Source organism: Centroberyx affinis, unplaced genomic scaffold, assembly GCF_046629955.1.
Source record: "Centroberyx affinis isolate AG114_WGS23_722 - 3 ecotype Tasmania unplaced genomic scaffold, CSIRO-AGI_Caff_v1 ptg001396l_1, whole genome shotgun sequence".
NCBI classification, from domain to species: domain Eukaryota; kingdom Metazoa; phylum Chordata; class Actinopteri; order Beryciformes; family Berycidae; genus Centroberyx; species Centroberyx affinis.
In genome coordinates this window covers 446,959-458,736 of record NW_027279878.1, presented here as the reverse complement: position 1 = coordinate 458,736, position 11,778 = coordinate 446,959, and the positions used below count along the sequence as shown (strand labels likewise).

Below are 11,778 nucleotides of genomic sequence, written 5' to 3'. Positions count from 1 at the left end.
ATGAAACTGTGTGCCAGGGGACAGTGACTTATGCACTGCTCATGAAGAGAAGCAACCAATCAGACAACAGAAAAACAGGCAAAATTAGACTCATCTTCTGGTGTGCATTAAGCAATGAGGTGGAAACCACAGACAATCCATTGATTACCCTAAACTGTCTATTTTCATGTAATTATAATGCTGTGATGTCTAGAAAAGATGCATAAACAAATACATAAAGAACCTAGGGCTAGCGGTTTTCCTGTTATTGCTGTAGCATTAGGTGTGGCTGATGTGTCATTGTCTCACTATTGTTAATTATGGTCAACCCAAATATGACAACTGCGCAGCAAACCTGAGAAGAAAAAATTGGTCCATTAGAGAATGGTAGAAAATAGACATAGAGTGCAAAGCCACTAAATTGAGAGGTGTACAGTTGGAGGCCACTAAGGCCAGAGATTTGACAAATATGAACCAAAAATAAATCAGGAACTGTGAAAGACTAAGAAACCACAAAGCAGGTAACGATAAGAACAAAACACTGCAAAGTAGCCTCATGTACCGCTTTCAAGATTTAATGGGGAAGGTAATCAAGTTGATGTACCACAAGAAGCAATCAACAACAAACACATCTTCATTATGGTGAGATATAATCATAAAATAAGGCGTGTGTGGGTGGTACTCATGCATGTGTACACTCATGCATGTACCGCATCTGTCTCACCAACCTAAAACCCAGACACAGGGTTGGGCAAACCTGTGACCTCACTGAGTGGTGCCACTGTTGGTTAGGTTTTGCTGAAACATTCATGTCTGCTCAGCCTGACGGTGCAGGGGTGACACCAAAGCACTAGGGGGCAGACTCAATGTGGAGGCAAAAAAACATAAAAATAACTGGCATAAAATATCTTCTTCTCATCAAAGAATGCTTGTAAATTTGTGGCAGAGCTGGAGGTTTTAAGGTTGTGGATGGAGAAGGTGCTCTTGGCCCTCTGTGGGGCATATGGGCCCTTTTGGCTGAAAGTTTCACGTTTTATCCCCGTTTTATCCCTGTCATCAATCCACTATGTAACAAGCTTTCCATCACAGGTTATTGAATGTTGTTCCATGCTAATTTTAATTGCATTCCAGTACCATACCTGTAGGCAGAGATGGAGAAAAAAAGCATCAAGATGTATCTTGTTACAAATTACAGGTCACCAGTACATCACAGGGCTAATACAGATACACAGACACACATTCACATTCACATTCCTACCTATGGGACAATTTAGTCTCCAAGCCACCTGACCTTCATGCCGTTGAGCTGTGGGAAGAAACCCCATGCAAACATGGGGAGAACATACAAACTCCTCACAGAGTCACTGTGAGGTGACAGTGTTAACCATTGAACCACTGTGACACCCTAATGTAATAAATTTTATTTTCATTAATACAAAAAAAGAAAAAAGAAATAATAATATATAGAAGTGTTTTTCTGTGGCTGTCATGGATACAGACAACACCTCTAATCTCTTATCAACACCACTTACAAGCCTGTAAAAAAGATAGATTGAGACGACAAAAGGTTTGAAGTAGGAAAATGTTACAAGTCACTTGTGCAAGTCTCGGATAACATCATAATTGACAAGATTAATTGGTTTGGCATATAGAACACAAAACATATTGATAATCTTGTTTAATATAGCCTATTGCAATTGGAATGTAATAATTATAGTAAACATCTGTGTGGATATATGATACCAGTATCAGCTGCAGTTGTGTCAAGAGTTGTGAAGAGTGGTTGTTTTACTATTTAAAGACAGTTGTGTTTTGCTGAAACACCCTCAGGCCTATATGGCTATGAATATATTCTACTGAAATGACTTTTTGAGAAAAAAAAACAGTGCTTGTATTTTAATTTACCACAAATTCTTCTTCAAATATGTTCTTTATTTTCACTTTGGTACTTTGTATTTGTATTTCTCAATATCACAGAGCACCCAGAGACATTTGCCACATGCTGCCCCCTGGTGGTCTGGAATTGACTGCTGCATCAAGTGTGTTAAGAATCTACTTAAAAAAGAAAAAATTCAAACCAAAAGTACATTCCACAGTACCTCAGGTTTCAAATTAAAAGTACCAATCAAATGGCATCCAAAATAAAGAAAGTGCCAGTCAAAAAATTACATCCAGTCAAAAAGACTTCCTACAGGTCCCTGATATTACAAAATAAAAGGGGATGCAACTTACTGTAATAATAGAAAAAAATATTGTTTCTCAACAAGAGTTTTACTCTTGTTGACAAACAGGTTATGACCAGAAGTCCTGTTTTTTTATTCTGGTTGTCTGAAAATAAAGTGTATGAAATCTGAATTTGATAGGGCCTAATTTACACAAATCTAATCTATTGTAAACAAGAGGAACTATGGCAACACTGCCTATTGTGTTGCCATAATCAAATAGAACCAGTTATGTTAATGAGGCTATTATTTAAGCTAATTAATGCATTAGTTATCAACTATGTCTATGTAAACATATTTGCCTTCCCATAAAACTTAGTATTAAAATGAACTCAGTATCCTAAAGTTATAGTAATTTCAAGAAAATCTTCCCCTCATTAATATGCAAATGTATGCAGCAAGGTGCTCCAGAATCTATTCAGGTCATCTCCTCTATAGGGGGAACCTGTGGTGAAAGTATGAAGTTTCTATCATGTATTGTTCTTGAGTTATTGTGCTCACTAGAATGTGTCTACATACATACATACATACATACATACATACAGACAGAGAGACAGACAGACAGACAGACAGACAGACAGACAGACAGACGCCACTATGATGACATAATGTCCTGCATACCATGTATACCACATTTGAATAATTTAATATACAACAATACTGCCTCTACAAAAATATTTATACCAATTGCATCTTATTTTCTTAACTCTTGCCATTCCATGCATAGTTCAAGGGTGTGGTTTGGTTGGCTTAGTTTTACTTACTGTAAGTTAGTTGATAAAGTTTGCCAGTTTCTATTTATTTACAGTTTCCTAAACACCAGCAACACAATAACAAGCCAAAACTAGGAAAAGAAAGATATTTTCATAATCAGTAACTGTGCATAAACCAGTGACTTTGCACTACCATAACCCATGACAGAACTGTGTTTTAGCTGTTTGATAATGGCAGATGAAATCTGTACTTTTTGATATAACAATGTTAAGGCCACAGTGCATATTTTTTGTCATAAGTTCTCTCAATAAAAGCAACAAAGGGGAGTGGACTGGCTCAAACAGTGCAATGCAATGAAAGGGAATAGCGGCTGAGTCATGGTAACTATACAGTTCAGCAGACTTCACTGATGAACCAGAAACCCAGGCATTACAGACTCAAGGCTGATCCCTTGCTTAAGCTGTTCATGCAGGGATAGGGTGTGTGTGCCCACTCAGTGGATATTACGCTGGCGTGCCGTCAGCATCTTCCCACAGGTGTCTCCACCACCTTCCACACACCAGCCTTGGATAAACTCATAATTACGCCCTGACTCAGTGCCTATTTCAATTTTACATGTTCAAAGTCAAGATATCATATTGACCAGTGCATCGTATCATATGATAAAGAGTTTAAAAAACACATAGTGATTAAAACAATAGAAATATGAAAATTAGATTCATATGAAATCAGTCAGCAGTAACATACACAAGAATGTGGAATAGTTCCAAACCAATACTGAAAACATGTAAACGAATAGAACATTCCAATTAAAAAACAACAAACAGCAGTTCAATGTGCTGACATGTAGAACTTGGATAAACACATTTTTCATTTTGCTACTGACACAATTAGATAGATAGATAGATAGATAGATAGATAGATAGATAGATAGATAGATAGATATTTTATTTATCCCAGAGTGAAATTCAGTTGCCACACACGGCAAAACACATATATTTTTCCATAAATCTTCACTGAATACCCACTCTGTTGTTGGAGAATTTGAGGTGATTGACTTGGAGTGTTTCTGCTGTTCTTGCACTGAGATCAATATGGTTTATCCATTATCTCCTCGGGGGGTGGGTGCAGCTGGGGCCGGGGTGGGCTGTGGGACCGGGCCTGGAGCAGGACCTGGAGCAGGACCTGGAGCAGGACCTGGAGCTGGAGCTGGAGCTGGAGCTGGAGCAGGTGCAGGAGCAGGAGCAGGAGCAGGAGCAGGAGCAGGAGCAGGAGCCGGCCACAGAGGCCAGAAAGGGACGGAAGGCCGGGGAGGCACCGGTCTTGGCCAAATCCAAGAAAATGTTGGGTACGGATAGAATCTCTGCAATGAGATTTAAAAATCATCAATCTATTGTGAGGTTCACAATTTCTCGACTTGAAATTAAGGGAGTGATTTTGTTCTTACCTCCTCGCTGTCAGAGTCACTGCTGTGGAAGTGACGACTGGAAGTCTGCAAGAAAAAAAATGGTTGGTTGGTTTCTGTGTTAGCTGAAGAGATCAAGATCAAAGATACAACTCAGAAATAATAATAACTAAATAATAATAAAAAAAATAATAATAATAATAAAAAAAAAATAATCTTTCCACAAATTTCAACAAATATTCAAAAAAAACTTAGGTAGGTTTTGGTTCTTTTGTACTTACAGCCATAGGGCAATTGATGAAGAAGAAAATCATCAGAAGAATTAAATTCATCATGTACTTGAATCTGTAACACAAATCCTTTGATAGTTAGTAGTGCTAGTAGTACTAATGTCCTCAGCAAACCAATGATACAATATTAATGTAAACAGCTTGATAATAAATATCAGTTTATGTACTGTACCTTCAAGCTGGTCCTTCAGGAAAGCTCCATTAGCTGTTGAATGGTAGGTCTACATGGCTAGTGTTCCTGCTGTCCAGCTTTCACCATGTTACTTCATCTCAGATGTGGTTAGTCTCATGGCAACCTCCGCAGACAGAACCAAAACAGGCGTGAACACAATTACATTGCCCAAGTTAAATGTGGTTTTTTGTAACTTAAAAGTTCACACGCTGTTCCTAATCCTGACACATGCCGAGTGTTTAGCTGAATTAACCACTAAGCCCAATTAGTACAGCAATATGTACACACACACACACACACACACACACGCACACACATTTTTCAGTTAGTTACATTTGGAGGTGAATTTCAAGTCTATGTGGGTGACTTGCAAAACAATAATATCAGTTACTGCCATATTTCCACAGGCAAAGCAATACTTGCCTAATCCTTTCCAAATACCTTCCTCATGTTGTAATCATCTTGTTTACTGTGGTAGTCTCTTTTATTTCCTTGAGCGCAGTCATGGAATATTGTTACTACGTTCACATTTTGTCTTTGACTATCCTGAGATTTAAATGGTTTTCATTTCCCATCCTAGACAGATAAGAAAAGCCTGAAGACCAACATTGATATGAAAACCCAAATATAAAGCAGACAGAGGACCATGGTTTGAATAGTAGAATTTAATGAGTTGTAATGGAGCCTTGTATCACAGCAGATAGTACAAGACAATATTAAATGTTATGCTCTGAAGAATCAAAAAGGGTTGCTTTATTTTTGTTTGTATAATTTTGCATGCATAATATATCAAGCAATGAAGGCTTATACTCCAGATCTAGGGAGACTAGATTGATGTCGCAAAATTATCTCTTTATGATAAAAATGTTAATGTGTTTATTTTCCATTTGAACAAAATCACAACAATCAAGGATATACTCAACAGTATCCAAACACGCTCACACCTACAAACACACACAGACACTTAACACAGGCAGGCACATAATGACAATCTGGGCAATAGGCTTTACAGTGTGTACAGTTTTCAGACACCTTATATAGGGACTACAGATGAGAATTAGCTTGCAGCTATAATCTGGTATGGTGCATCAAATGGTGACATTTATGTTTGAACTGTACATTGTCCCTTTTAAATAAATAAATAATAATAATAATAATATGTAGCATATTCAGTTAAACAGGAGTCACATAGCTGACAGTAAATGATAAAGCTAGTAAAAAGTGGTAGTCCGTGAGATTTGTTTTTTATTTTAGGCTCAGCGTGTGTTGGGAAAAATGACAAATAGAGCAGAGTACAGCCTGACAACCTCCGTCTGATCTCCATTTATTATGAGGCAACTAGGTCAGTTACTTTCAATAGGCTATTTTCTTTCTTTGTAATCCCATGAAATTGTTTTTAAAATGTTCCTTTACAAAGTTTACTTTAAAAAGCCAGCAATATATGAAAGCAATCCATAACATTTCAAATTACATTATTTTCGTCTCTGCCGGAAGAAACACATTTTTAGGGGAAGCAAATTTGGGCACAACACTTAGAAACAGCTACTGAAATGTGATGTTCAGAAAAGCAAATGTAGCAAATATAAAAGCTTTCATGAACATGGTAGGCCTACAGGTTGAATCACAATTGTGTTATATCAGTCGGCAATAGAGAGTAGCAAAATGGAAATTTATTAATAAGAAAATGTCACGGATCATTATTTTAAGGTCCTACAGTGCGCCTGAGAAATCTAACCCACTAAAAAGTAACGACATACAGCAATCTTTTTAAGTAGGAGCACAAACCTGGAAGATCAAAATGACTCAAGCACTGGCCATGTTGCAACATTTGTTAATACACAGAAATTAATTTGCAAGCCACTGAAGCCATGTGAGTGGGCTTGTAAAAGTTATTTATAGGCTGCTGTTGTTCCAAATGTGGATTATAATCCTTGATTTTACCTTTACTTTGCCTCAATGGAATTGGTATTCATCTATCAATTTATCCATCGATAGGCTGTAAGAAAGTCTTGGCAGCACACCAGATGCTATGGTAATTCTTGCCAGTGTTTGAACGCTGGCTTGGTGTCAACTTCAAACGTAGTTCATTGAACTGAAAACATAACACAACCATCAGCAGTTCTGGTTAATAGCATTGGGAAAGCAAAAACAGAGCAAAACAATTAGCTAATTTTCTATCTAGCGCTAACTAATGTTACTTAGCTTATGATACTTTTCTCCCTCGTCTGTGCGTGCAATACATGTTTATCCATATGTAGGATTTTTGATGCTTTAGTACAATAAATTCATGCTGCATATCATAGCAGTCCTGAGTCCTTATTAGAGGAGATCTGAAAAGTGCTGCAGAATTAATGGATGGTGGCCATTTTATGAAGGCAAAGGTGTGTGTATTAAGTAGATCTCTGTGTTTGTGCATTTTGGGCAATGCAAACTGCACTGTTTTCAAAGTATTTTTTGGTGGTGCTAATGTTTAAATTATCAAATTTCTCTTAAAACATGGAACACTGTTTAAATATCCCACAAACGCAGATCCAAGAACAGATATGCAGCATTCAGTAAAAGAATATGCTACAGTGTGTGGAAAAGTATATCAGCAGAAATGACAACAAGGCAATATCAGTATTTTATACCCAGATTAATAAAAGCCTTGCATTTTATGGTAATATCAATTTACTAACCTGCTTACCAACTCTTTTGCATTCCTTTAGTTGTTTTTGCATTACATTACAGATTTCACTATCCTGAAAAATAGAGTTGCCCATGCCTAGCTTGCGTTTTACACTATATGCAAAAGCTAAAAGCTATGCGTCAAGCTAAAACATTTGAAATACCGCTAGATTGAGAGTGAAAACTCAGACGCTCCATCGGCAAAACACTGCAGGATTCTGGTCCCTCATCTTCTTTAGATGAGACTGCTGTGGAGGGGAATAAAACCATAAATGTTGTGATATTTATGATATTTGAGCTCCTGTCATGAGGGTTAGATTAATCCCAAGTTAAACATTGGAGTACTTACTCATCACTTTGTATCATTTCATGGCTGGTTGAAATGACACATCATTTGTAAAGCACACAGCACCCAGGTGATTGAAGCTTGTGATAGGTGATGAGACACAGAGGAAGCTAAAAGAGGAAAGTAATGAATGATTTTGGAGAAATAATGACAGATGCTTTTGATTGACACGTATTTTTGGGTCTGTGCTATATCAAACCATGCCAAATCTCATTTAGGAGTGTCAGAGAGGGCTCAGTATTGTTGTTTATGACTGATAATGGTCGGGGCAGGAAATGTGGAAACATAACTATTCACCCTGCCCTGCCTATGATTATATAGTGGGTGTTCAGTTGCACAGTACCTGCAATCACAGTCTGAAAAGAAAATCCTGTGCAACACGTTTCAAAGTGAAATATTCACTTCCAATAATAATAATGATGACAAATGTATTTTACAGTAATGAGCTAAAAAAAAAAAAAACTACAATATGAGGGGCTAAGTAAGGTAGAGAAGTTAGAAGAGTAAGCTTGGGAATTGCATTTGTTGTGATGAACCTATAAGGTCACTATATAAACCATTTGTGAATGAGTGAGACTGGGGCACAAATTCACGTTCATTTTTACATTTTGCTTGGTGAAAGGACTGTGGGATGATGTGGCTTGAAGTCACTGTACCAATTACTGTACCAGCAATTAGAAGAATTCATCCATCTCTCACGTCTCACTGATAACCAGTTTGATGGGGATTCTCCTAGGACAGGGTGTTTACACCAGTAGCTGCCCTCGTCTGACTGGGACACACTATGGATGATCATCTCGCCTGTTCCCTCACTGCTGATGAGCGAGTCGTATCTGTAGAACTCAGCTCCGAGGTCAGAGGGCGGTGTCACATATCTATAGCCTAGCTTCACAGAGTTTCCTTCAGTCACTGGCAGGATGGGGCTCTCTAGAATCACAGGTCTGACTGCACAACACATCATCAATACTATTACAACCAGTAATATTGAAATAAAAGCTATGGTCACCTCTTCTGTGTATTTGGTGAGGTGTTATTTGTTCATGTTTTTTCAGAGATTGCACTTACTCCACTGAGAGATGTTCGCAGCATCACTGTATTCTCTTGAGTCCAACTGACACCATTAGAGGGCTTCAGTAGAATCATAAGTGGATGTGTTGATGTAGCAAGAGGATCCTGTCACTGTTCCCCAGCCAGTTCCACACTCTGATTGGCCTTTGCTCCATGTGAATCTTTTCACTTTCCATCCGGTGGAATTCCCATGTCCCTCGCAGCTCACTGAGTAAGCATCATTGTCAAAATGCTGCGCTTTATTAGGACTGACTCTCAAAGTGGCTGATGGAGATGAACCTGAGGGTGGGAGTAGGGGATGGATTACTATGTATGTGTGTGTGTGTGTGTGTGTGTGTGTGTGTGTGTGTGTGTGTGTGTATGTGTATAACTGTGTCTTAGGAGCAGGAACTCAAGCCAACTCACCTGACACCTAAAGAAGCTGAGGTCTGCTGTACCTGGTATATTATTCTGGATCTCCTCTCCCAGCTCTACACACATATACTTCTATGTGATTCAGACCGACAGGGCTGAAGGACAGTGAGCCACCAGCCCCATGCTGGCTGCCTGGTAGCATCTCCACAGAGAGGGACTTTATCGATGATGAGGGTAACCCGTCTTTGTAGGGGACGGCCCTGTACCAGTAATACTTCCAACCTTTTGATGAACGGTCAACTTGACAGCTCTGGGTGGCTGAGTCTCCAACCCTCAGCCACCGTGAAGGAGACGCAGTCAGGTCAGTGTACGGTATTGCTAATGTAGAGGAAACATAATTTACCCTTTACTAGGACTTAAATTACATTTCCCCAACACTGCAGCACGGGTGATGAAAGTGTAATTTTCAAAACTATTTCCAGATCTGCATGCAATGAATGAGTCAAAATCAAAATCCCAAAATCATTACGTAACAAAGCAATGATAAACTCACCGTAAACAGTTCAATTGGATCGCACACATGGGATTGCTGCATGTCGCTCTTGCGTACACCCATGCAGCAGAAATTTCCTGTCTTTTTACCCTCCAGCATAAATTCAACAGAGACACCTTTGTTATAGAGGCTGTCTGTGTACTCATTCTCTTTAGAGGAGAAAATTAGCTCGTGAAGATCTCCGTCCTGAAACCATCTGTACTCCCAGTGTTCTCCCACTCTTCTAACCTGTATGTTGCATCTGAGTGTTATAGTTTCCCCTTTGTATATATCAGAAAAGTTATGGTGCAGGGTCAGAACAGGTTTGGGTATCTCTGTGTACATAAAACATGAATAAAAGTTAGCTTTGCACAAAGCAAACATTTTTTAGAACAGCAAAAAGTTAGAACACAATTAGACTGATTCAGTACCCAACTTGGGCGTGTCTTGGCAGGATAAAAAAACCTAGAACTAAAGTACATAAAGACAAGAACTAAGGCATGGGAAATTATATGATTAAGATTTAAGACTTATTTCAGCATGATCTAATATGTGGTTTGGTATAAGATACATACTGATTGTTGTGCCTATCAAGGCGTGTTCCATCTTGTTCCACTTATAACAGAGATCCCTCTGAGATTCATAATAAGAGAGAGCTATCACTCCTCAGGACTTCCTGGACTTTAATCGAGCAGAGAGAACAGACAGACTGAGCATTTGCAGCTGATTGGTTGACAGCTGAGTTACATAAGCATTTGCACATGTGCACTCAACCCCCTTGCCATCTTCACAAAGCTAGGGACTCTTTGGTTCCTTTATTTTGCACACAGTCTGCTTGGGAAGCATTTTTTAAGACTATCTCCTGTTTCCTGCCAAAACTACACTGCTGTAACGTCTGAGTGTAAACATAAGGGCTCAGCATTGTCATGGCAAATGCAGTAGTTTGCAGTTACAGTATAATGGAAAAATGTATAATTTAAAATCGTAAGCACTGTAAAACAATGATCATATCTGTGTTAGAGAGAGAGAGAGAGAGAGAGAGAGAGAGAGAGAGACCCTTACTGTGTTCATCAATCCTGTACACGCCTACAGGCATAAGGGAGTGTGGAGTGAAATAAGGGATGAAAAAAGGGAGAAAAACAACAGCATACTTTTATACATTTATTGATTTATTTTTACTGATGTATTTTTCAATTTCAGTTACGGAAGTCACATTTTCTTAACACGAAATAAACTTTATAAAGTCTAAACAAGTTTTGAAGTCAGATTTTCCCAGTCTGCCATTTTCCCATTTCATTTTGCTGCAGGAGCAGGGGCAGGAGCAGGAGCCGGAGCCGGGGCAGGAGCCGGAGCCGGAGCCGGAGCTGGAGCCGGGGCAGGAGCCGGAGCCGGGGCAGGAGCCGGAGCCGGGGCAGGAGCCGGAGCTGGAGCAGGAGCAGCAGAATTGGCAAGACTTGCCAACAGGAATGGCAGTAAACGCCATCAAAGCTTGGTTGGGTTGATTGCTGGGGTAGAATGACGGGAACTGAGGTTGCATATAACCTCCATAAAATCGGTGCATCTGGAAAACAGTGTGAAGAAAAATTTTTCGTTTTCACAAAAGAGTAGAGTACAGAATAGAGTATTAGAATCAATAGGTAGAATTTTTTGTAGGTAAGAAAGTCTTGTGCCCAGCTGACCTCATAACTGTCTGAGCGTTTGACTCGGTCCTTCTCCTCAGACACCTTTAGAAATTAACAATTTTCATATTATAAGCAATGTAAGCAACATTCAACCTAATACAATCCTGTTAATTACAGAACCTATCAGACATGGTTGGTTATGAATATTTGTTGACATGGAAACTTACAGGGAAGGAGGAACTTAGTGCTATGAAGCACATAGCCAGGACCAGCAGTTTCATAGCTGAAGCACACTAGGATCCTCCCTACAGCAGAAGAAAAAATTGAGCAGTTAATTCATTTGTATGAGCTGAAGCCTGCAATTCTGAAAATGAATAGTCTCCACTGAAAATCCTACCTTGAGTCAA

The 11,778-nt window shown here is 39.0% G+C and overlaps 1 long non-coding RNA gene across 2 annotated transcripts; it reads right to left on the bottom strand.

Moving 5' to 3' along the window:
• Nucleotides 1-2,831: 2,831 nt before the first annotated feature.
• LOC139649773 (uncharacterized) lies at nucleotides 2,832-4,921 on the bottom strand. Of its 2 annotated transcripts, XR_011695625.1 has the most exons (4): nucleotides 4,783-4,921; nucleotides 4,602-4,665; nucleotides 4,363-4,407; nucleotides 2,832-4,278 (listed from the first exon to the last, which is right to left on the bottom strand). It is a non-coding gene; the product is annotated as an uncharacterized lncRNA (long non-coding RNA). The 2 variants fall into 2 exon arrangements; XR_011695624.1 differs by lacking the exon at nucleotides 4,783-4,921 and having other exon boundaries at nucleotides 4,602-4,742.
• Between the last annotated feature and the right edge of the window lie 6,857 nt (nucleotides 4,922-11,778).